Below are 25,108 nucleotides of genomic sequence, written 5' to 3' on the forward strand. Positions count from 1 at the left end.
TCTCCTTGGTTTAACGTCTAGAGCTGCTTGTGAATCGCGCCGCCACACACACCCGAGCGCAGGTGTCTTCCGCACAGACTGCGGGCCTCGCTCTTCTGAACGCCGCCAGCTCGCCACCCACCCACGGGTGAACCTGGTCAGGGTGCTTTCTCTCAGGGGCAGACTCTTTTCCGGGCGGGCTACCGGTGTCTCTGTTTGCTCGTTTCTTTCTTCCATTTCGGGAAAGTCTTCCTTGCTGGGTGTGGAAATCTCCTATGCCTTCCCTCGCCTATTCTGTCAGCTTTAAAATTCTCTTTCAGTTGCCACCCTCACAGATGGATTAGGAAACTCTTTCCGGTGCACTCATTAGTGAAATGACCTCCAGGAAGCTGGAATCCAATATCTAATGGCCGATTTTTAGCGAGTCCACACGCCAGGGTGGTCGGGGTCCAATGCAGCCCCGGCCAGGCCCAGGCCCCTTGGACTGGGCCACAGGAGGACACGGAGGAGGGTCCCGGCCCCCACGAAGCGGTGCCGGCAGTTCTCCACGGGCTTGGGCGTTTTCCAGAGGTAGGAGATGGAGGGGACTGATTTCTTCAGCGCCCCCCAAACCACGCCACCCCACCCCACCCATGGGACACATCCCCAGAGAGAGACGCCCCATACACTGGCTGTGCCCCAGCCCTGGCCCGGGGGAATAGGCGGCAGCCCACCCACAGGGCGAGGGGGGGGGCGCAGCTGAAAGGGGTTGTGGGGGAGGGCGGCCCCTGGCTGGGGTCAAAGGGCGAGCGTCCCGCGCGTGCGCAGTCAGCGGCAGGCAGCGACGCGCTGGGGGTGGGCAGCGGGTAGGTGAAGGAGGCCGGGCGAGGAGACGAGGGGGGCTGGGAGGGCTCCACCTTGGCGAGTCCAGCCGTGGAGGCGCATCTTGTGTGAGTGTGAGTGAGTGTGAGTGTGTGTGTGTGTGTGTATAGAGAGACAGCCCCCCGCCCCGCCCCGCCCTGCCCCGCCCCGCCCATCCCCCCCGTCCCTGGGAGCCCGCGGGACCCGGCCGGCGAACTCAACCGGCCCGGCCCGGCGCGGGAGGCGGCGGCGGGGAAGCCCAGAGAGGCTCGGCTTCTTGAGCGGGGCAGGGGCGCCCTCCGCCGCCGTCTAGGGCCACACCACCCTGAACGCCCCCGATCTCGTCTGGTCTGGGAAGCTAAGCAGGGTCGGGCCCGGTTAGTACTTGGATGGGAGACCGCCTGGGAATACCGGGTGCCACAGGCGGCTGCTTTTTTTTTTTTTTTTTTTTTTTTGCCTCTTGTTCTGTCCCCTTTCTGGGAGCGCGGCGGCGGCCCGGGGTGGGGGTCACCCCCACCCTCAGCGCCCGCGCGGTGCCTGGCGCCCCAGCCCGCACCGTGGGGCCTCCTCTTGTCCCAAGCCGCGACACCGCCGCCACGCGGCAGCATGCGTGGCATCTGGACTGTCAGGTCTCAGACCACAGGTCTGCTCTGTGGGAACCGACACGCTGGAGGAAACCTTGAGAGTCTGAGAGGGGAGGGAGTTCCAGAAGAAGGCCAGGATGTCATTTTGAGGGAGTATGTGACCAGAACTCATCCCGTTGCTTTTGGGGTTCTATGGGCTACACGCAGGAATCTTTGGTGGTGGCACCTGATGTTGGGGGATCCGGAGTCACACCCAGACCTGCTCCACAGGCCTCCTTTTACTTTTCTCTTCGGATTCATTATTTTTAAAAAGTGTCTCTTACCTCTATGATTGCATTTTCTTTTCTCTCTCTCTTCAAGCAGATGATGGGAGTACAAGTATTCAGGTGACATGTGACGCCCGTGCCCCCCTCCCCCCTGCGTTCTTTTTTTTTTTTTTTTTTTTTTTGAGACAGAGTCTCGTTTTGCTGCCCAGGCTAGAGTGAGTGCCATGGCGTCAGCCTAGCTCACAGCAACCTCAATCTCCGGGCTCAAGCAATCCTGCTGCCTCAGCCTCCCGAGTAGTTGGGACTACAGGCATGCACCACCACGCCCGGCTGTGTTTTTCTATATATATTAGTTGGCCAATTAATTTCTTTCTATTTTTAGTAGAGACGGGGTCTCACTCTTGCTCAGGCTGGTTTCGAACTCCTGACCTGGAGCAATCCGCCCGCCTCGGCCTCCCAGAGAGCTAGGATTACAGGCGTGAGCCACCGCGCCCGGCCCCCCCTGTGTTCTTATTCATATACCTCTCATGTTGTTCCAGCGTATTGTGGGGGTACCAATGTTAAGGTCGGGTGCCTTGCCCTCTCCAAGCCTCCCCCCTCGGGTCAGAGCTTCAAGTGCGCCCATCCCCCAGTCGGTGCGCACCCACCCCATGCCTAATGGATGTGTATGCCCCTCCCCTCCCCCCACCCGCCCGACACCCACCCGATGAAGGTGATTCCTCTCTGTCCACTTAGGCGTCCATCCGTTCGTACCAATTTGCTGGTGAGCGCGCTCACGTGGTGCTCGTGTGTCCATTCTTGGGATACCTGGCCTACTGGAACGGGTTCCAGCTCTGGCCAGGAGAACACGAGAGGCGCCCTCTCACCGCTGCTCCTCACAGCCGAATGGCACTCCGTGGTGTCCACGCGCCACATTTTATTGATGCACTCCTGGATGGATGGGCACTCGGGTCGCTTCCACGTCCTTGCGATTGTGAATTGTGCCCTAACTGTCACCCTAACCCTTACCCAGCCCGTCTCCTCTGCCCCTGCCTGACGCACTGCTCCCCGGCCAGGCCCGTCACTGTCCTGGGCCCCCGCCTGACCGGCTCCTCCCCGCCCGGCCTGTCACCGTCCTCTGCCCCTGCCTGACATGCTCCTTCCCGCCCGCCCGGCCTCTCACCGTCCTGGGCCCCTGCCTGACCGGCTCCTCCGTCGCCTGGGCCTTCCAAGGGCTTGGTGTGGACGCTGCTTCCAGGAAGCCCACCAGAAACCCGGCAGCAGGGTGGCCGCAGCAGTCTCCAGCAGCCGTCCCTAAGTCGCCTGAGTGCGGGGGACGTGCCCCCGCTGTGCCGCGGGGGCCCAGCCTGGTGTCTTCCCTGAGGCCCTGCGGCTGCCGGCTGGGCTGCCGCTCCCCGCAAGGGGAGAGCCGCGGAGGTGGGGACCGCCTCCTGATGGGGACGTACACGCAGCTCTCCACGTCGGATTCCGGGGCTCTCTGTCCTGCCCGAAGGCCCAGCTGGCCTGCGGGTCCTTAGAGTGGCAAAAACATCCGAAAACTGAGATTGAGGGTCCGGTGGGTGTCTGCACTTTTGTGCTGGGCACCCCAGGGAGGCCCGGGGGCTGGCTGGACAACGTGGTCTGCTGGGCGGGGGGGTTGGAGGAGCAACTGATGCCCTTTGCACTTTGGGTAGCAAGAGTCTGAGGTGTCTCTGAGCCCTGTGCCCTGTGGGGGGGGGCGGGGGGGGGAGGTGGAGGAGGAGGAGGAGGAGGTGGTGGGAAGGGCCGGGGCCTGCAGTCCTGTTCCCGGGGTGGCACGGCAAGTGGCTTCTTCCACAGGCTGCTTGGCCTGGGCTCCCTGCACCTGGGCCTTTGGAGGACCGGCCCTGTGCTTGCCAACACTTCCTGCAGGGACCCAGAGCTGGGAGGTGGCATCTCTCAGCCCTGGGTCGGGCAGAGCCCCAGCGGGCCATGCCCACAACCTCTCTCAGCACCGGTCCCCCAGAAGGCTCCTTTGGGACCAGGATTCTCTTGCGGTGACTCTTTAAGGTCTGGCCCCTGGATGGAGGGGCACCAGGAGTAGAGGAGCAGGAAGGGGAAGGGGGTGGCCATGCGAGGGGACACTTTGAGGCCGAGTCCCAGCTTCAGCCTGATCCTCCTGGGAACCCCGCTCTGAGACAAGGAGCCGGGCTTCGCATTCCCACAGCAGCCAGTCGTGGGCTGAGGACACCTGGGGCGTTGGGAACTCCCTGGCTTCTCCTTGGTTTAACGTCTAGAGCTGCTTGTGAATCGCGCCGCCACACACACCCGAGCGCAGGTGTCTTCCGCACAGACTGCGGGCCTCGCTCTTCTGAACGCCGCCAGCTCGCCACCCACCCACGGGTGAACCTGGTCAGGGTGCTTTCTCTCAGGGGCAGACTCTTTTCCGGGCGGGCTACCGGTGTCTCTGTTTGCTCGTTTCTTTCTTCCATTTCGGGAAAGTCTTCCTTGCTGGGTGTGGAAATCTCCTATGCCTTCCCTCGCCTATTCTGTCAGCTTTAAAATTCTCTTTCAGTTGCCACCCTCACAGATGGATTAGGAAACTCTTTCCGGTGCACTCATTAGTGAAATGACCTCCAGGAAGCTGGAATCCAATATCTAATGGCCGATTTTTAGCGAGTCCACACGCCAGGGTGGTCGGGGTCCAATGCAGCCCCGGCCAGGCCCAGGCCCCTTGGACTGGGCCACAGGAGGACACGGAGGAGGGTCCCGGCCCCCACGAAGCGGTGCCGGCAGTTCTCCACGGGCTTGGGCGTTTTCCAGAGGTAGGAGATGGAGGGGACTGATTTCTTCAGCGCCCCCCAAACCACGCCACCCCACCCCACCCATGGGACACATCCCCAGAGAGAGACGCCCCATACACTGGCTGTGCCCCAGCCCTGGCCCGGGGGAATAGGCGGCAGCCCACCCACAGGGCGAGGGGGGGGGCGCAGCTGAAAGGGGTTGTGGGGGAGGGCGGCCCCTGGCTGGGGTCAAAGGGCGAGCGTCCCGCGCGTGCGCAGTCAGCGGCAGGCAGCGACGCGCTGGGGGTGGGCAGCGGGTAGGTGAAGGAGGCCGGGCGAGGAGACGAGGGGGGCTGGGAGGGCTCCACCTTGGCGAGTCCAGCCGTGGAGGCGCATCTTGTGTGAGTGTGAGTGAGTGTGAGTGTGTGTGTGTGTGTGTATAGAGAGACAGCCCCCCGCCCCGCCCCGCCCTGCCCCGCCCCGCCCATCCCCCCCGTCCCTGGGAGCCCGCGGGACCCGGCCGGCGAACTCAACCGGCCCGGCCCGGCGCGGGAGGCGGCGGCGGGGAAGCCCAGAGAGGCTCGGCTTCTTGAGCGGGGCAGGGGCGCCCTCCGCCGCCGTCTAGGGCCACACCACCCTGAACGCCCCCGATCTCGTCTGGTCTGGGAAGCTAAGCAGGGTCGGGCCCGGTTAGTACTTGGATGGGAGACCGCCTGGGAATACCGGGTGCCACAGGCGGCTGCTTTTTTTTTTTTTTTTTTTTTTTTGCCTCTTGTTCTGTCCCCTTTCTGGGAGCGCGGCGGCGGCCCGGGGTGGGGGTCACCCCCACCCTCAGCGCCCGCGCGGTGCCTGGCGCCCCAGCCCGCACCGTGGGGCCTCCTCTTGTCCCAAGCCGCGACACCGCCGCCACGCGGCAGCATGCGTGGCATCTGGACTGTCAGGTCTCAGACCACAGGTCTGCTCTGTGGGAACCGACACGCTGGAGGAAACCTTGAGAGTCTGAGAGGGGAGGGAGTTCCAGAAGAAGGCCAGGATGTCATTTTGAGGGAGTATGTGACCAGAACTCATCCCGTTGCTTTTGGGGTTCTATGGGCTACACGCAGGAATCTTTGGTGGTGGCACCTGATGTTGGGGGATCCGGAGTCACACCCAGACCTGCTCCACAGGCCTCCTTTTACTTTTCTCTTCGGATTCATTATTTTTAAAAAGTGTCTCTTACCTCTATGATTGCATTTTCTTTTCTCTCTCTCTTCAAGCAGATGATGGGAGTACAAGTATTCAGGTGACATGTGACGCCCGTGCCCCCCTCCCCCCTGCGTTCTTTTTTTTTTTTTTTTTTTTTGAGACAGAGTCTCGTTTTGCTGCCCAGGCTAGAGTGAGTGCCATGGCGTCAGCCTAGCTCACAGCAACCTCAATCTCCGGGCTCAAGCACTCCTGCTGCCTCAGCCTCCCGAGTAGTTGGGACTACAGGCATGCACCACCACGCCCGGCTGTGTTTTTCTATATATATTAGTTGGCCAATTAATTTCTTTCTATTTTTAGTAGAGACGGGGTCTCGCTCTTGCTCAGGCTGGTTTCGAACTCCTGACCTGGAGCAATCCGCCCGCCTCGGCCTCCCAGAGAGCTAGGATTACAGGCGTGAGCCACCGCGCCCGGCCCCCCCTGTGTTCTTATTCATATACCTCTCATGTTGTTCCAGCGTATTGTGGGGGTACCAATGTTAAGGTCGGGTGCCTTGCCCTCTCCAAGCCTCCCCCCTCGGGTCAGAGCTTCAAGTGCGCCCATCCCCCAGTCGGTGCGCACCCACCCCATGCCTAATGGATGTGTATGCCCCTCCCCTCCCCCCACCCGCCCGACACCCACCCGATGAAGGTGATTCCTCTCTGTCCACTTAGGCGTCCATCCGTTCGTACCAATTTGCTGGTGAGCGCGCTCACGTGGTGCTCGTGTGTCCATTCTTGGGATACCTGGCCTACTGGAACGGGTTCCAGCTCTGGCCAGGAGAACACGAGAGGCGCCCTCTCACCGCTGCTCCTCACAGCCGAATGGCACTCCGTGGTGTCCACGCGCCACATTTTATTGATGCACTCCTGGATGGATGGGCACTCGGGTCGCTTCCACGTCTTTGCGATTGTGAATTGTGCCCTAACTGTCACCCTAACCCTTACCCAGCCCGTCTCCTCTGCCCCTGCCTGACGCACTCCTCCCCGGCCAGGCCCGTCACTGTCCTGGGCCCCCGCCTGACCGGCTCCTCCCCGCCCGGCCTGTCACCGTCCTCTGCCCCTGCCTGACATGCTCCTTCCCGCCCGCCCGGCCTCTCACCGTCCTGGGCCCCTGCCTGACCGGCTCCTCCGTCGCCTGGGCCTTCCAAGGGCTTGGTGTGGACGCTGCTTCCAGGAAGCCCACCAGAAACCCGGCAGCAGGGTGGCCGCAGCAGTCTCCAGCAGCCGTCCCTAAGTCGCCTGAGTGCGGGGGACGTGCCCCCGCTGTGCCGCGGGGGCCCAGCCTGGTGTCTTCCCTGAGGCCCTGCGGCTGCCGGCTGGGCTGCCGCTCCCCGCAAGGGGAGAGCCGCGGAGGTGGGGACCGCCTCCTGATGGGGACGTACACGCAACTCTCCACGTCGGATTCCGGGGCTCTCTGTCCTGCCCGAAGGCCCAGCTGGCCTGCGGGTCCTTAGAGTGGCAAAAACATCTGAAAACTGAGATTGAGGGTCCGGTGGGTGTCTGCACTTTTGTGCTGGGCACCCCAGGGAGGCCCGGGGGCTGGCTGGACAACGTGGTCTGCTGGGCGGGGGGGTTGGAGGAGCAACTGATGCCCTTTGCACTTTGGGTAGCAAGAGTCTGAGGTGTCTCTGAGCCCTGTGCCCTGTGGGGGGGGGCGGGGGGGGGAGGAGGAGGAGGAGGAGGAGGAGGTGGTGGGAAGGGCCGGGGCCTGCAGTCCTGTTCCCGGGGTGGCACGGCAAGTGGCTTCTTCCACAGGCTGCTTGGCCTGGGCTCCCTGCACCTGGGCCTTTGGAGGACCGGCCCTGTGCTTGCCAACACTTCCTGCAGGGACCCAGAGCTGGGAGGTGGCATCTCTCAGCCCTGGGTCGGGCAGAGCCCCAGCGGGCCATGCCCACAACCTCTCTCAGCACCGGTCCCCCAGAAGGCTCCTTTGGGACCAGGATTCTCTTGCGGTGACTCTTTAAGGTCTGGCCCCTGGATGGAGGGGCACCAGGAGTAGAGGAGCAGGAAGGGGAAGGGGGTGGCCATGCGAGGGGACACTTTGAGGCCGAGTCCCAGCTTCAGCCTGATCCTCCTGGGAACCCCGCTCTGAGACAAGGAGCCGGGCTTCGCATTCCCACAGCAGCCAGTCGTGGGCTGAGGACACCTGGGGCGTTGGGAACTCCCTGGCTTCTCCTTGGTTTAACGTCTAGAGCTGCTTGTGAATCGCGCCGCCACACACACCCGAGCGCAGGTGTCTTCCGCACAGACTGCGGGCCTCGCTCTTCTGAACGCCGCCAGCTCGCCACCCACCCACGGGTGAACCTGGTCAGGGTGCTTTCTCTAAGGGGCAGACTCTTTTCCGGGCGGGCTACCGGTGTCTCTGTTTGCTCGTTTCTTTCTTCCATTTCGGGAAAGTCTTCCTTGCTGGGTGTGGAAATCTCCTATGCCTTCCCTCGCCTATTCTGTCAGCTTTAAAATTCTCTTTCAGTTGCCACCCTCACAGATGGATTAGGAAACTCTTTCCGGTGCACTCATTAGTGAAATGACCTCCAGGAAGCTGGAATCCAATATCTAATGGCCGATTTTTAGCGAGTCCACACGCCAGGGTGGTCGGGGTCCAATGCAGCCCCGGCCAGGCCCAGGCCCCTTGGACTGGGCCACAGGAGGACACGGAGGAGGGTCCCGGCCCCCACGAAGCGGTGCCGGCAGTTCTCCACGGGCTTGGGCGTTTTCCAGAGGTAGGAGATGGAGGGGACTGATTTCTTCAGCGCCCCCCAAACCACGCCACCCCACCCCACCCATGGGACACATCCCCAGAGAGAGACGCCCCATACACTGGCTGTGCCCCAGCCCTGGCCCGGGGGAATAGGCGGCAGCCCACCCACAGGGCGGGGGGGGGCGCAGCTGAAAGGGGTTGTGGGGGAGGGCGGCCCCTGGCTGGGGTCAAAGGGTGAGCGTCCCGCGCGTGCGTAGTCAGCGGCAGGCAGCGACGCGCTGGGGGTGGGCAGCGGGTAGGTGAAGGAGGCCGGGCGAGGAGACGAGGGGGGCTGGGAGGGCTCCACCTTGGCGAGTCCAGCCGTGGAGGCGCATCTTGTGTGAGTGTGAGTGAGTGTGAGTGTGTGTGTGTGTGTATAGAGAGACAGCCCCCCCGACCCGCCCCGCCCCGCCCCGCCCAGCCCATCCCCCCCTTCCCTGGGAGCCCGCGGGACCCGGCCGGCGAACTCAACCGGCCCGGCCCGGCGCGGGAGGCGGCGGCGGGGAAGCCCAGAGAGGCTCGGCTTCTTGAGCGGGGCAGGGGCACCCTCCGCCGCCGTCTAGGGCCACACCACCCTGAACGCCCCCGATCTCGTCTGGTCTGGGAAGCTAAGCAGGGTCGGGCCCGGTTAGTACTTGGATGGGAGACCGCCTGGGAATACCGGGTGCCACAGGCGGCTGCTTTTTTTTTTTTTTTTTTTTTGCCTCTTGTTCTGTCCCCTTTCTGGGAGCGCGGCGGCGGCCCGGGGTGGGGGTCACCCCCACCCTCAGCGCCCGCGCGGTGCCTGGCGCCCCAGCCCGCACCGTGGGGCCTCCTCTTGTCCCAAGCCGCGACACCGCCGCCACGCGGCAGCATGCGTGGCATCTGGACTGTCAGGTCTCAGACCACAGGTCTGCTCTGTGGGAACCGACACGCTGGAGGAAACCTTGAGAGTCTGAGAGGGGAGGGAGTTCCAGAAGAAGGCCAGGATGTCATTTTGAGGGAGTATGTGACCAGAACTCGTCCCGTTGCTTTTGGGGTTCTATGGGCTACACGCAGGAATCTTTGGTGGTGGCACCTGATGTTGGGGGATCCGGAGTCACACCCAGACCTGCTCCACAGGCCTCCTTTTACTTTTGTCTTCGGATTCATTATTTTTAAAAAGTGTCTCTTACCTCTAGGATTGCATTTTCTTTTCTCTCTCTCTTCAAGCAGATGATGGGAGTACAAGTATTCAGGTGACATGTGACGCCCGTGCGCCCCTCCCCCCTGCGTTCTTTTTTTTTTTTTTTTTTTTGAGACAGAGTCTCGTTTTGCTGCCCAGGCTAGAGTGAGTGCCATGGCGTCAGCCTAGCTCACAGCAACCTCAATCTCCGGGCTCAAGCAATCCTGCTGCCTCAGCCTCCCGAGTAGTTGGGACTACAGGCATGCACCACCACGCCCGGCTGTGTTTTTCTATATATATTAGTTGGCCAATTAATTTCTTTCTATTTTTAGTAGAGACGGGGTCTCGCTCTTGCTCAGGCTGGTTTCGAACTCCTGACCTGGAGCAATCCGCCCGCCTCGGCCTCCCAGAGAGCTAGGATTACAGGCGTGAGCCACCGCGCCCGGCCCCCCCTGTGTTCTTATTCATATACCTCTCATGTTGTTCCAGCGTATTGTGGGGGTACCAATGTTAAGGTCGGGTGCCTTGCCCTCTCCAAGCCTCCCCCCTCGGGTCAGAGCTTCAAGTGCGCCCATCCCCCAGTCGGTGCGCACCCACCCCATGCCTAATGGATGTGTATGCCCCTCCCCTCCCCCCACCCGCCCGACACCCACCCAATGAAGGTGATTCCTCTCTGTCCACTTAGGCGTCCATCCGTTCGTACCAATTTGCTGGTGAGCGCGCTCACGTGGTGCTCGTGTGTCCATTCTTGGGATACCTGGCCTACTGGAACGGGTTCCAGCTCTGGCCAGGAGAACACGAGAGGCGCCCTCTCACCGCTGCTCCTCACAGCCGAATGGCACTCCGTGGTGTCCACGCGCCACATTTTATTGATGCACTCCTGGATGGATGGGCACTCGGGTCGCTTCCACGTCTTTGCGATTGTGAATTGTGCCCTAACTGTCACCCTAACCCTTACCCAGCCCGTCTTCTCTGCCCCTGCCTGACGCACTGCTCCCCGGCCAGGCCCGTCACTGTCCTGGGCCCCCGCCTGACCGGCTCCTCCCCGCCCGGCCTGTCACCGTCCTCTGCCCCTGCCTGACATGCTCCTTCCCGCCCGCCCGGCCTCTCACCGTCCTGGGCCCCTGCCTGACCGGCTCCTCCGTCGCCTGGGCCTTCCAAGGGCTTGGTATGGACGCTGCTTCCAGGAAGCCCACCAGAAACCCGGCAGCAGGGTGGCCGCAGCAGTCTCCAGCAGCCGTCCCTAAGTCGCGTGAGTGCGGGGGACGTGCCCCCGCTGTGCCGCGGGGGCCCAGCCTGGTGTCTTCCCTGAGGCCCTGCGGCTGCCGGCTGGGCTGCCGCTCCCAGCAAGGGGAGAGCCGCGGAGGTGGGGACCGCCTCCTGATGGGGACGTACACGCAGCTCTCCACGTCGGATTCCGGGGCTCTCTGTCCTGCCCGAAGGCCCAGCTGGCCTGCGGGTCCTTGGAGTGGCAAAAACCTCCGAAAACTGAGACTGAGGGTCCGGTGGGTGTCTGCACTTTTGTGCTGGGCACCCCAGGGAGGCCCGGGGGCTGGCTGGACAACGTGGTCTGCTGGGCGGGGGGGGGGGGGTGTTGGAGGAGCCACTGATGCCCTTTGCACTTTTGGTAGCAAGAGTCTGAGGTGTCTCTGAGCCCTGTGCCCTGTGGGGGCGGGGCGGGGGGGAGGAGGAGGAGGAGGAGGAGGTGGGAAGGGCCGGGGCCTGCAGTCCTGTTCCCGGGGTGGCACGGCAAGTGGCTTCTTCCACAGGCTGCTTGGCCTGGGCTCCCTGCACCTGGGCCTTTGGAGGACCGGCCCTGTGCTTGCCAACACTTCCTGCAGGGACCCAGAGCTGGGAGGTGGCATCTCTCAGCCCTGGGTAGGGCAGAGCCCCAGCGGGCCATGCCCACAACCTCTCTCAGCACCGGTCCCCCAGAAGGCTCCTTTGGGACCAGGATTCTCTTGTGGTGACTCTTTAAGGTCTGGCCCCTGGATGGAGGGGCACCAGGAGTAGAGGAGCAGGAAGGGGAAGGGGGTGGCCATGCGAGGGGACACTTTGAGGCCGAGTCCCAGCTTCAGCCTGATCCTCCTGGGAACCCCGCTCTGAGACAAGGAGCCGGGCTTCGCATTCCCACAGCAGCCAGTCGTGGGCTGAGGACACCTGGGGCGTTGGGAACTCCCTGGCTTCTCCTTGGTTTAACGTCTAGAGCTGCTTGTGAACCGCGCCGCCACACACACCCGAGCGCAGGTGTCTTCCGCACAGACTGCGGGCCTCGCTCTTCTGAACGCCGCTAGCTCGCCACCCACCCACGGGTGAACCTGGTCAGGGTGCTTTCTCTCAGGGGCAGACTCTTTTCCGGGCGGGCTACCGGTGTCTCTGTTTGCTCGTTTCTTTCTTCCATTCCGGGAAAGTCTTCCTTGCTGGGTGTGGAAATCTCCTATGCCTTCCCTCGCCTATTCTGTCAGCTTTAAAATTCTCTTTCAGTTGCCACCCTCACAGATGGATTAGGAAACTCTTTCCGGTGCACTCATTAGTGAAATGACCTCCAGGAAGCTGGAATCCAATATCTAATGGCCGATTTTTAGCGAGTCCACACGCCAGGGTGGTCGGGGTCCAATGCAGCCCCGGCCAGGCCCAGGCCCCTTGGACTGGGCCACAGGAGGACACGGAGGAGGGTCCCGGCCCCCACGAAGCGGTGCCGGCAGTTCTCCACGGGCTTGGGCGTTTTCCAGAGGTAGGAGATGGAGGGGACTGATTTCTTCAGCGCCCCCCAAACCACGCCACCCCACCCCACCCATGGGACACATCGCCAGAGAGAGACGCCCCATACACTGGCTGTGCCCCAGCCCTGGCCCGGGGGAATAGGCGGCAGCCCACCCACAGGGCGCGGGGGGGGGGGCGCAGCTGAAAGGGTTTGTGGGGGAGGGCGGCCCCTGGCTGGGGTCAAAGGGCGAGCGTCCTGCGCGTGCGCAGTCAGCGGCAGGCAGCGACGCGCTGGGGGTGGGCAGCGGGTAGGTGAAGGAGGCCGGGCGAGGAGACGAGGGGGCTGGGAGGGCTCCACCTTGGCGAGTCCAGCCGTGGAGGCGCATCTTGTGTGAGTGTGAGTGAGTGTGAGTGTGTGTGTGTGTGTATAGAGAGACAGCCCCCCGCCCCGCCCAGCCCCGCCCATCACCCCCGTCCCTGGGAGCCCGCGGGACCCGGCCGGCGAACTCAACCGGCCCGGCCCGGCGCGGGAGGCGGCGGCGGGGAAGCCCAGAGAGGCTCGGCTTCTTGAGCGGGGCAGGGGCGCCCTCCGCCGCCGTCTAGGGCCACACCACCCTGAACGCCCCCGATCTCGTCTGGTCTGGGAAGCTAAGCAGGGTCGGGCCCGGTTAGTACTTGGATGGGAGACCGCCTGGGAATACCGGGTGCCACAGGCTGCTGCTTTTTTTTTTTTTTTTTGCCTCTTGTTCTGTCCCCTTTCTGGGAGCGCGGCGGCGGCCCGGGGTGGGGGTCACCCCCACCCTCAGCGCCCGCGCGGTGCCTGGCGCCCCAGCCCGCACCGTGGGGCCTCCTCTTGTCCCAAGCCGCGACACCGCCGCCACGCGGCAGCATGCGTGGCATCTGGACTGTCAGGTCTCAGACCAAAGGTCTGCTCTGTGGGAACCGACACGCTGGAGGAAACCTTGAGAGTCTGAGAGGGGAGGGAGTTCCAGAAGAAGGCCAGGATGTCATTTTGAGGGAGTATGTGACCAGAACTCGTCCCGTTGCTTTTGGGGTTCTATGGGCTACACGCAGGAATCTTTGGTGGTGGCACCTGATGTTGGGGGATCCGGAGTCACACCCAGACCTGCTCCACAGGCCTCCTTTTACTTTTGTCTTCGGATTCATTATTTTTAAAAAGTGTCTCTTACCTCTAGGATTGCATTTTCTTTTCTCTCTCTCTTCAAGCAGATGATGGGAGTACAAGTATTCAGGTGACATGTGACGCCCGTGCCCCCCTCCCCCCTGCGTTCTTTTTTTTTTTTTTTTTTTTTTTTTTGAGACAGAGTCTCGTTTTGCTGCCCAGGCTAGAGTGAGTGCCATGGCGTCAGCCTAGCTCACAGCAACCTCAATCTCCGGGCTCAAGCAATCCTGCTGCCTCAGCCTCCCGAGTAGTTGGGACTACAGGCATGCACCACCACGCCCGGCTGTGTTTTTCTATATATATTAGTTGGCCAATTAATTTCTTTCTATTTTTAGTAGAGACGGGGTCTCGCTCTTGCTCAGGCTGGTTTCGAACTCCTGACCTGGAGCAATCCGCCCGCCTCGGCCTCCCAGAGAGCTAGGATTACAGGCGTGAGCCACCGCGCCCGGCCCCCCCTGTGTTCTTATTCATATACCTCTCATGTTGTTCCAGCGTATTGTGGGGGTACCAATGTTAAGGTCGGGTGCCTTGCCCTCTCCAAGCCTCCCCCCTCGGGTCAGAGCTTCAAGTGCGCCCATCCCCCAGTCGGTGCGCACCCACCCCATGCCTAATGGATGTGTATGCCCCTCCCCTCCCCCCACCCGCCCGACACCCACCCGATGAAGGTGATTCCTCTCTGTCCACTTAGGCGTCCATCCGTTCGTACCAATTTGCTGGTGAGCGCGCTCACGTGGTGCTCGTGTGTCCATTCTTGGGATACCTGGCCTACTGGAACGGGTTCCAGCTCTGGCCAGGAGAACACGAGAGGCGCCCTCTCACCGCTGCTCCTCACAGCCGAATGGCACTCCGTGGTGTCCACGCGCCACATTTTATTGATGCACTCCTGGATGGATGGGCACTCGGGTCGCTTCCACGTCTTTGGGATTGTGAATTGTGCCCTAACTGTCACCCTACCCCTTACCCAGCCCGTCTCCTCTGCCCCTGCCTGACGCACTCCTCCCCGGCCAGGCCCGTCACTGTCCTGGGCCCCCGCCTGACCGGCTCCTCCCCGCCCGGCCTGTCACCGTCCTCTGCCCCTGCCTGACATGCTCCTTCCCGCCCGCCCGGCCTCTCACCGTCCTGGGCCCCTGCCTGACGGGCTCCTCCATCGCCTGGGCCTTCCAAGGGCTTGGTATGGACGCTGCTTCCAGGAAGCCCACCAGAAACCCGGCAGCAGGGTGGCCGCAGCAGTCTCCAGCAGCCGTCCCTAAGTCGCGTGAGTGCGGGGGACGTGCCCCCGCTGTGCCGCGGGGGCCCAGCCTGGTGTCTTCCCTGAGGCCCTGCGGCTGCCGGCTGGGCTGCCGCTCCCAGCAAGGGGAGAGCCTCGGAGGTGGGGACCGCCTCCTGATGGGGACGTACACGCAGCTCTCCACGTCGGATTCCGGGGCTCTCTGTCCTGCCCGAAGGCCCAGCTGGCCTGCGGGTCCTTGGAGTGGCAAAAACCTCCGAAAACTGAGACTGAGGGTCCGGTGGGTGTCTGCACTTTTGTGCTGGGCACCCCAGGGAGGCCCGGGGGCTGGCTGGACAACGTGGTCTGCTGGGCGGGGGGGGGGGTGTTGGAGGAGCCACTGATGCCCTTTGCACTTTGGGTAGCAAGAGTCTGAGGTGTCTCTGAGCCCTGTGCCCTGTGGGGGCGGGGCGGGGGGGAGGAGGAGGAGGAGGAGGAGGTGGGAAGGGCCGGGGCCTGCAGTCCTGTTCCCGGGGTGGCACGGCAAGTGGCTTCTTCCACAGGCTGCTTGGCCTGGGCTCCCTGCACCTGGGCCTTTGGAGGACCGGCCCTGTGCTTGCCAACACTTCCTGCAGGGACCCAGAGCTGGGAGGTGGCATCTCTCAGCCCTGGGTCGGGCAGAGCCCCAGCGGGCCATGCCCACAACCTCTCTCAGCACCGGTCCCCCAGAAGGCTCCTTTGGGACCAGGATTCTCTTGCGGTGACTCTTTAAGGTCTGGCCCCTGGATGGAGGGGCACCAGGAGTAGAGGAGCAGGAAGGGGAAGGGGGTGGCCATGCGAGGGGACACTTTGAGGCCGAGTCCCAGCTTCAGCCTGATCCTCCTGGGAACCCCGCTCTGAGACAAGGAGCCGGGCTTCGCATTCCCACAGCAGCCAGTCGTGGGCTGAGGACACCTGGGGCGTTGGGAACTCCCTGGCTTCTCCTTGGTTTAACGTCTAGAGCTGCTTGTGAATCGCGCCGCCACACACACCCGAGCGCAGGTGTCTTCCGCACAGACTGCGGGCCTCGCTCTTCTGAACGCCGCCAGCTCGCCACCCACCCACGGGTGAACCTGGTCAGGGTGCTTTCTCTCAGGGGCAGACTCTTTTCCGGGCGGGCTACCGGTGTCTCTGTTTGCTCGTTTCTTTCTTCCATTTCGGGAAAGTCTTCCTTGCTGGGTGTGGAAATCTCCTATGCCTTCCCTCGCCTATTCTGTCAGCTTTAAAATTCTCTTTCAGTTGCCACCCTCACAGATGGATTAGGAAACTCTTTCCGGTGCACTCATTAGTGAAATGACCTCCAGGAAGCTGGAATCCAATATCTAATGGCCGATTTTTAGCGAGTCCACACGCCAGGGTGGTCGGGGTCCAATGCAGCCCCGGCCAGGCCCAGGCCCCTTGGACTGGGCCACAGGAGGACACGGAGGAGGGTCCCGGCCCCCACGAAGCGGTGCCGGCAGTTCTCCACGGGCTTGGGCGTTTTCCAGAGGTAGGAGATGGAGGGGACTGATTTCTTCAGCGCCCCCCAAACCACGCCACCCCACCCCACCCATGGGACACATCCCCAGAGAGAGACGCCCCATACACTGGCTGTGCCCCAGCCCTGGCCCGGGGGAATAGGCGGCAGCCCACCCACAGGGCGCGGGGGGGGGGGGCGCAGCTGAAAGGGGTTGTGGGGGAGGGCGGCCCCTGGCTGGGGTCAAAGGGCGAGCGTCCCGCGCGTGCGCAGTCAGCGGCAGGCAGCGACGCGCTGGGGGTGGGCAGCGGGTAGGTGAAGGAGGCCGGGCGAGGAGACGAGGGGGGCTGGGAGGGCTCCACCTTGGCGAGTCCAGCCGTGGAGGCGCATCTTGTGTGAGTGTGAGTGAGTGTGAGTGTGTGTGTGTGTGTATAGAGAGACAGCCCCCCGCCCCGCCCCGCCCCGCCCAGCCCCGCCCATCACCCCCGTCCCTGGGAGCCCGCGGGACCCGGCCGGCGAACTCAACCGGCCCGGCCCGGCGCGGGAGGCGGCGGCGGGGAAGCCCAGAGAGGCTCGGCTTCTTGAGCGGGGCAGGGGCGCCCTCCGCCGCCGTCTAGGGCCACACCACCCTGAACGCCCCCGATCTCGTCTGGTCTGGGAAGCTAAGCAGGGTCGGGCCCGGTTAGTACTTGGATGGGAGACCGCCTGGGAATACCGGGTGCCACAGGCTGCTGCTTTTTTTTTTTTTTTTTGCCTCTTGTTCTGTCCCCTTTCTGGGAGCGCGGCGGCGGCCCGGGGTGGGGGTCACCCCCACCCTCAGCGCCCGCGCGGTGCCTGGCGCCCCAGCCCGCACCGTGGGGCCTCCTCTTGTCCCAAGCCGCGACACCGCCGCCACGCGGCAGCATGCGTGGCATCTGGACTGTCAGGTCTCAGACCAAAGGTCTGCTCTGTGGGAACCGACACGCTGGAGGAAACCTTGAGAGTCTGAGAGGGGAGGGAGTTCCAGAAGAAGGCCAGGATGTCATTTTGAGGGAGTATGTGACCAGAACTCGTCCCGTTGCTTTTGGGGTTCTATGGGCTACACGCAGGAATCTTTGGTGGTGGCACCTGATGTTGGGGGATCCGGAGTCACACCCAGACCTGCTCCACAGGCCTCCTTTTACTTTTGTCTTCGGATTCATTATTTTTAAAAAGTGTCTCTTACCTCTAGGATTGCATTTTCTTTTCTCTCTCTCTTCAAGCAGATGATGGGAGTACAAGTATTCAGGTGACATGTGACGCCCGTGCCCCCCTCCCCCCTGCGTTCTTTTTTTTTTTTTTTTTTTTTTTTGAGACAGAGTCTCGTTTTGCTGCCCAGGCTAGAGTGAGTGCCATGGCGTCAGCCTAGCTCACAGCAACCTCAATCTCCGGGCTCAAGCAATCCTGCTGCCTCAGCCTCCCGAGTAGTTGGGACTACAGGCATGCACCACCACGCCCGGCTGTGTTTTTCTATATATATTAGTTGGCCAATTAATTTCTTTCTATTTTTAGTAGAGACGGGGTCTCGCTCTTGCTCAGGCTGGTTTCGAACTCCTGACCTGGAGCAATCCGCCCGCCTCGGCCTCCCAGAGAGCTAGGATTACAGGCGTGAGCCACCGCGCCCGGCCCCCCCTGTGTTCTTATTCATATACCTCTCATGTTGTTCCAGCGTATTGTGGGGGTACCAATGTTAAGGTCGGGTGCCTTGCCCTCTCCAAGCCTCCCCCCTCGGGTCAGAGCTTCAAGTGCGCCCATCCCCCAGTCGGTGCGCACCCACCCCATGCCTAATGGATGTGTATGCCCCTCCCCTCCCCCCACCCGCCCGACACCCACCCGATGAAGGTGATTCCTCTCTGTCCACTTAGGCGTCCATCCGTTCGTACCAATTTGCTGGTGAGCGCGCTCACGTGGTGCTCGTGTGTCCATTCTTGGGATACCTGGCCTACTGGAACGGGTTCCAGCTCTGGCCAGGAGAACACGAGAGGCGCCCTCTCACCGCTGCTCCTCACAGCCGAATGGCACTCCGTGGTGTCCACGCGCCACATTTTATTGATGCACTCCTGGATGGATGGGCACTCGGGTCGCTTCCACGTCTTTGGGATTGTGAATTGTGCCCTAACTGTCACCCTACCCCTTACCCAGCCCGTCTCCTCTGCCCCTGCCTGACGCACTCCTCCCCGGCCAGGCCCGTCACTGTCCTGGGCCCCCGCCTGACCGGCTCCTCCCCGCCCGGCCTGTCACCGTCCTCTGCCCCTGCCTGACATGCTCCTTCCCGCCCGCCCGGCCTCTCACCGTCCTGGGCCCCTGCCTGACGGGCTCCTCCATCGCCTGGGCCTTCCAAGGGCTTGGTATGGACGCTGCTTCCAGGAAGCCCACCAGAAACCCGGCAGCAGGGTGGCCGCAGCAGTCTCCAGCAGCCGTCCCTAAGTCGCGTGAGTGCGGGGGACGTGCCCCCGCTGTGCCGCGGGGGCCCAGCCTGGTGTCTTCCCTGAGGCCCTGCGGCTGCCGGCTGGGCTGCCGCTCCCAGCAAGGGGAGAGCCTCGGAGGTGGGGACCGCCTCCTGATGGGGACGTACACGCAGCTCTCCACGTCGGATTCCGGGGCTCTCTGTCCTGCCCGAAGGCCCAGCTGGCCTGCGGGTCCTTGGAGTGGCAAAAACCTCCGAAAACTGAGACTGAGGGTCCGGTGGGTGTCTGCACTTTTGTGCTGGGCACCCCAGGGAGGCCCGGGGGCTGGCTGGACAACGTGGTCTGCTGGGCGGGGGGGGGGGGTGTTGGAGGAGCCACTGATGCCCTTTGCACTTTGGGTAGCAAGAGTCTGAGGTGTCTCTGAGCCCTGTGCCCTGTGGGGGCGGGGCGGGGGGGAGGAGGAGGAGGAGGAGGAGGTGGGAAGGGCCGGGGCCTGCAGTCCTGTTCCCGGGGTGGCACGGCAAGTGGCTTCTTCCACAGGCTGCTTGGCCTGGGCTCCCTGCACCTGGGCCTTTGGAGGACCGGCCCTGTGCTTGCCAACACTTCCTGCAGGGACCCAGAGCTGGGAGGTGGCATCTCTCAGCCCTGGGTCGGGCAGAGCCCCAGCGGGCCATGCCCACAACCTCTCTCAGCACCGGTCCCCCAGAAGGCTCCTTTGGGACCAGGATTCTCTTGCGGTGACTCTTTAAGGTCTGGCCCCTGGATGGAGGGGCACCAGGAGTAGAGGAGCAGGAAGGGGAAGGGGGTGGCCATGCGAGGGGACACTTTGAGGCCGAGTCCCAGCTTCAGCCTGATCCTCCTGGGAACCCCGCTCTGAGACAAGGAGCCGGGCTTCGCATTCCCACAGCAGCCAGTCGTGGGCTGAGGACACCTGGGGCGTTGGGAACTCCCTGGCTTCTCCTTGGTTTAACGTCTAGAGCTGCTTGTGAACCGCGCCGCCACACACACCCGAGCGCAGGTGTCTTCCGCACAGACTGCGGGCCTCGCTCTTCTGAACGCCGCTAGCTCGCCACCCACCCACGGGTGAACCTGGTCAGGGTGCTTTCTCTAAGGGGCAGACTCTTTTCCGGGCGGGCTACCGGTGTCTCTGTTTGCTCGTTTCTTTCTTCCATTCCGGGAAAGTCTTCCTTGCTGGGTGTGGAAATCTCCTATGCCTTCCCTCGCCTATTCTGTCAGCTTTAAAATTCTCTTTCAGTTGCCACCCTCACAGATGGATTAGGAAACTCTTTCCGGTGCACTCATTAGTGAAATGACCTCCAGGAAGCTGGAATCCAATATCTAATGGCCGATTTTTAGCGAGTCCACACGCCAGGGTGGTCGGGGTCCAATGCAGCCCCGGCCAGGCCCAGGCCCCTTGGACTGGGCCACAGGAGGACACGGAGGAGGGTCCCGGCCCCCACGAAGCGGTGCCGGCAGTTCTCCACGGGCTTGGGCGTTTTCCAGAGGTAGGAGATGGAGGGGACTGATTTCTTCAGCGCCCCCCAAACCACGCCACCCCACCCCACCCATGGGACACATCCCCAGAGAGAGACGCCCCATACACTGGCTGTGCCCCAGCCCTGGCCCGGGGGAATAGGCGGCAGCCCACCCACAGGGCGCGGGGGGGGGGGGGGGCGCAGCTGAAAGGGGTTGTGGGGGAGGGCGGCCCCTGGCTGGGGTCAAAGGGCGAGCGTCCCGCGCGTGCGCAGTCAGCGGCAGGCAGCGACGCGCTGGGGGTGGGCAGCGGGTAGGTGAAGGAGGCCGGGCGAGGAGACGAGGGGGGCTGGGAGGGCTCCACCTTGGCGAGTCCAGCCGTGGAGGCGCATCTTGTGTGAGTGTGAGTGAGTGTGAGTGTGTGTGTGTGTGTATAGAGAGACAGCCCCCCGCCCCGCCCCGCCCCGCCCAGCCCCGCCCATCACCCCCGTCCCTGGGAGCCCGCGGGACCCGGCCGGCGAACTCAACCGGCCCGGCCCGGCGCGGGAGGCGGCGGCGGGGAAGCCCAGAGAGGCTCGGCTTCTTGAGCGGGGCAGGGGCGCCCTCCGCCGCCGTCTAGGGCCACACCACCCTGAACGCCCCCGATCTCGTCTGGTCTGGGAAGCTAAGCAGGGTCGGGCCCGGTTAGTACTTGGATGGGAGACCGCCTGGGAATACCGGGTGCCACAGGCTGCTGCTTTTTTTTTTTTTTTTTGCCTCTTGTTCTGTCCCCTTTCTGGGAGCGCGGCGGCGGCCCGGGGTGGGGGTCACCCCCACCCTCAGCGCCCGCGCGGTGCCTGGCGCCCCAGCCCGCACCGTGGGGCCTCCTCTTGTCCCAAGCCGCGACACCGCCGCCACGCGGCAGCATGCGTGGCATCTGGACTGTCAGGTCTCAGACCAAAGGTCTGCTCTGTGGGAACCGACACGCTGGAGGAAACCTTGAGAGTCTGAGAGGGGAGGGAGTTCCAGAAGAAGGCCAGGATGTCATTTTGAGGGAGTATGTGACCAGAACTCGTCCCGTTGCTTTTGGGGTTCTATGGGCTACACGCAGGAATCTTTGGTGGTGGCACCTGATGTTGGGGGATCCGGAGTCACACCCAGACCTGCACCACAGGCCTCCTTTTACTTTTGTCTTCGGATCCATTATTTTTAAAAAGTGTCTCTTACCTCTAGGATTGCATTTTCTTTTCTCTCTCTCTTCAAGCAGATGATGGGAGTACAAGTATTCAGGTGACATGTGACGCCCGTGCCCCCCTCCCCCCTGCGTTCTTTTTTTTTTTTTTTTTTTTTTTTTTGAGACAGAGTCTCGTTTTGCTGCCCAGGCTAGAGTGAGTGCCATGGCGTCAGCCTAGCTCACAGCAACCTCAATCTCCGGGCTCAAGCAATCCTGCTGCCTCAGCCTCCCGAGTAGTTGGGACTACAGGCATGCACCACCACGCCCGGCTGTGTTTTTCTATATATATTAGTTGGCCAATTAATTTCTTTCTATTTTTAGTAGAGACGGGGTCTCGCTCTTGCTCAGGCTGGTTTCGAACTCCTGACCTGGAGCAATCCGCCCGCCTCGGCCTCCCAGAGAGCTAGGATTACAGGCGTGAGCCACCGCGCCCGGCCCCCCCTGTGTTCTTATTCATATACCTCTCATGTTGTTCCAGCGTATTGTGGGGGTACCAATGTTAAGGTCGGGTGCCTTGCCCTCTCCAAGCCTCCCCCCTCGGGTCAGAGCTTCAAGTGCGCCCATCCCCCAGTCGGTGCGCACCCACCCCATGCCTAATGGATGTGTATGCCCCTCCCCTCCCCCCACCCGCCCGACACCCACCCGATGAAGGTGATTCCTCTCTGTCCACTTAGGCGTCCATCCGTTCGTACCAATTTGCTGGTGAGCGCGCTCACGTGGTGCTCGTGTGTCCATTCTTGGGATACCTGGCCTACTGGAACGGGTTCCAGCTCTGGCCAGGAGAACACGAGAGGCGCCCTCTCACCGCTGCTCCTCACAGCCGAATGGCACTCCGTGGTGTCCACGCGCCACATTTTATTGATGCACTCCTGGATGGATGGGCACTCGGGTCGCTTCCACGTCTTTGCGATTGTGAATTGTGCCCTAACTGTCACCCTAACCCTTACCCAGCCCGTCTCCTCTGCCCCTGCCTGACGCACTCCTCCCCGGCCAGGCCCGTCACTGTCCTGGGCCCCCGCCTGACCGGCTCCTCCCCGCCCGGCCTGTCACCGTCCTCTGCCCCTGCCTGACATGCTCCTTCCCGCCCGCCCGGCCTCTCACCGTCCTGGGCCCCTGCCTGACGGGCTCCTCCATCGCCTGGGCCTTCCAAGGGCTTGGTATGGACGCTGCTTCCAGGAAGCCCACCAGAAACCCGGCAGCAGGGTGGCCGCAGCAGTCTCCAGCAGCCGTCCCTAAGTCGCGTGAGTGCGGGGGACGTGCCCCCGCTGTGCCGCGGGGGCCCAGCCTGGTGTCTTCCCTGAGGCCCTGTGGCTGCCGGCTGGGCTGCCGCTCCCAGCAAGGGGAGAGCCTCGGAGGTGGGGACCGCCTCCTGATGGGGACGTACACGCAGCTCTCCACGTCGGATTCCGGGGCTCTCTGTCCTGCCCGAAGGCCCAGCTGGCCTGCGGGTCCTTGGAGTGGCAAAAACCTCCGAAAACTGAGACTGAGGGTCCGGTGGGTGTCTGCACTTTTGTGCTGGGCACCCCAGGGAGGCCCGGGGGCTGGCTGGACAACGTGGTCTGCTGGGCGGGGGGGGGGTGTTGGAGGAGCCACTGATGCCCTTTGCACTTTGGGTAGCAAGAGTCTGAGGTGTCTCTGAGCCCTGTGCCCTGTGGGGGCGGGGCGGGGGGGAGGAGGAGGAGGAGGAGGAGGTGGGAAGGGCCGGGGCCTGCAGTCCTGTTCCCGGGGTGGCACGGCAAGTGGCTTCTTCCACAGGCTGCTTGGCCTGGGCTCCCTGCACCTGGGCCTTTGGAGGACCGGCCCTGTGCTTGCCAACACTTCCTGCAGGGACCCAGAGCTGGGAGGTGGCATCTCTCAGCCCTGGGTCGGGCAGAGCCCCAGCGGGCCATGCCCACAACCTCTCTCAGCACCGGTCCCCCAGAAGGCTCCTTTGGGACCAGGATTCTCTTGCGGTGACTCTTTAAGGTCTGGCCCCTGGATGGAGGGGCACCAGGAGTAGAGGAGCAGGAAGGGGAAGGGGGTGGCCATGCGAGGGGACACTTTGAGGCCGAGTCCCAGCTTCAGCCTGATCCTCCTGGGAACCCCGCTCTGAGACAAGGAGCCGGGCTTCGCATTCCCACAGCAGCCAGTCGTGGGCTGAGGACACCTGGGGCGTTGGGAACTCCCTGGCTTCTCCTTGGTTTAACGTCTAGAGCTGCTTGTGAACCGCGCCGCCACACACACCCGAGCGCAGGTGTCTTCCGCACAGACTGCGGGCCTCGCTCTTCTGAACGCCGCTAGCTCGCCACCCACCCACGGGTGAACCTGGTCAGGGTGCTTTCTCTAAGGGGCAGACTCTTTTCCGGGCGGGCTACCGGTGTCTCTGTTTGCTCGTTTCTTTCTTCCATTCCGGGAAAGTCTTCCTTGCTGGGTGTGGAAATCTCCTATGCCTTCCCTCGCCTATTCTGTCAGCTTTAAAATTCTCTTTCAGTTGCCACCCTCACAGATGGATTAGGAAACTCTTTCCGGTGCACTCATTAGTGAAATGACCTCCAGGAAGCTGGAATCCAATATCTAATGGCCGATTTTTAGCGAGTCCACACGCCAGGGTGGTCGGGGTCCAATGCAGCCCCGGCCAGGCCCAGGCCCCTTGGACTGGGCCACAGGAGGACACGGAGGAGGGTCCCGGCCCCCACGAAGCGGTGCCGGCAGTTCTCCACGGGCTTGGGCGTTTTCCAGAGGTAGGAGATGGAGGGGACTGATTTCTTCAGCGCCCCCCAAACCACGCCACCCCACCCCACCCATGGGACACATCCCCAGAGAGAGACGCCCCATACACTGGCTGTGCCCCAGCCCTGGCCCGGGGGAATAGGCGGCAGCCCACCCACAGGGCGCGGGGGGGGGGGCGCAGCTGAAAGGGGTTGTGGGGGAGGGCGGCCCCTGGCTGGGGTCAAAGGGCGAGCGTCCCGCGCGTGCGCAGTCAGCGGCAGGCAGCGACGCGCTGGGGGTGGGCAGCGGGTAGGTGAAGGAGGCCGGGCGAGGAGACGAGCGGGGCTGGGAGGGCTCCACCTTGGCGAGTCCAGCCGTGGAGGCGCATCTTGTGTGAGTGTGAGTGAGTGTGAGTGTGTGTGTGTGTGTATAGAGAGACAGCCCCCCGCCCCGCCCCGCCCCGCCCAGCCCCGCCCATCACCCCCGTCCCTGGGAGCCCGCGGGACCCGGCCGGCGAACTCAACCGGCCCGGCCCGGCGCGGGAGGCGGCGGCGGGGAAGCCCAGAGAGGCTCGGCTTCTTGAGCGGGGCAGGGGCGCCCTCCGCCGCCGTCTAGGGCCACACCACCCTGAACGCCCCCGATCTCGTCTGGTCTGGGAAGCTAAGCAGGGTCGGGCCCGGTTAGTACTTGGATGGGAGACCGCCTGGGAATACCGGGTGCCACAGGCTGCTGCTTTTTTTTTTTTTTTTTGCCTCTTGTTCTGTCCCCTTTCTGGGAGCGCGGCGGCGGCCCGGGGTGGGGGTCACCCCCACCCTCAGCGCCCGCGCGGTGCCTGGCGCCCCAGCCCGCACCGTGGGGCCTCCTCTTGTCCCAAGCCGCGACACCGCCGCCACGCGGCAGCATGCGTGGCATCTGGACTGTCAGGTCTCAGACCAAAGGTCTGCTCTGTGGGAACCGACACGCTGGAGGAAACCTTGAGAGTCTGAGAGGGGAGGGAGTTCCAGAAGAAGGCCAGGATGTCATTTTGAGGGAGTATGTGACCAGAACTCGTCCCGTTGCTTTTGGGGTTCTATGGGCTACACGCAGGAATCTTTGGTGGTGGCACCTGATGTTGGGGGATCCGGAGTCACACCCAGACCTGCTCCACAGGCCTCCTTTTACTTTTGTCTTCGGATTCATTATTTTTAAAAAGTGTCTCTTACCTCT

General features: G+C 63.1%; 7 pseudogenes; all 7 read left to right on the forward strand.

Annotated features, from left to right (window-relative positions):
• The first annotated feature begins 1,126 nt into the window (after nucleotides 1-1,126).
• Nucleotides 1,127-1,245, forward strand: LOC142874562 (uncharacterized; annotated as a pseudogene).
• A 3,784-nt stretch (nucleotides 1,246-5,029) lies between these two features.
• LOC142874563 (uncharacterized) lies at nucleotides 5,030-5,148 on the forward strand (annotated as a pseudogene).
• Nucleotides 5,149-8,927: 3,779 nt separating this feature from the next.
• Nucleotides 8,928-9,046, forward strand: LOC142874564 (uncharacterized; annotated as a pseudogene).
• A 3,768-nt stretch (nucleotides 9,047-12,814) lies between these two features.
• LOC142874518 (uncharacterized) lies at nucleotides 12,815-12,933 on the forward strand (annotated as a pseudogene).
• Nucleotides 12,934-16,713: 3,780 nt separating this feature from the next.
• Nucleotides 16,714-16,832, forward strand: LOC142874519 (uncharacterized; annotated as a pseudogene).
• A 3,782-nt stretch (nucleotides 16,833-20,614) lies between these two features.
• LOC142874520 (uncharacterized) lies at nucleotides 20,615-20,733 on the forward strand (annotated as a pseudogene).
• Nucleotides 20,734-24,511: 3,778 nt separating this feature from the next.
• LOC142874521 (uncharacterized) lies at nucleotides 24,512-24,630 on the forward strand (annotated as a pseudogene).
• Nucleotides 24,631-25,108: the final 478 nt, after the last annotated feature.

Source organism: Microcebus murinus, chromosome 12, assembly GCF_040939455.1.
Source record: "Microcebus murinus isolate Inina chromosome 12, M.murinus_Inina_mat1.0, whole genome shotgun sequence".
Classification (NCBI taxonomy): Eukaryota; Metazoa; Chordata; class Mammalia; order Primates; family Cheirogaleidae; genus Microcebus; species Microcebus murinus.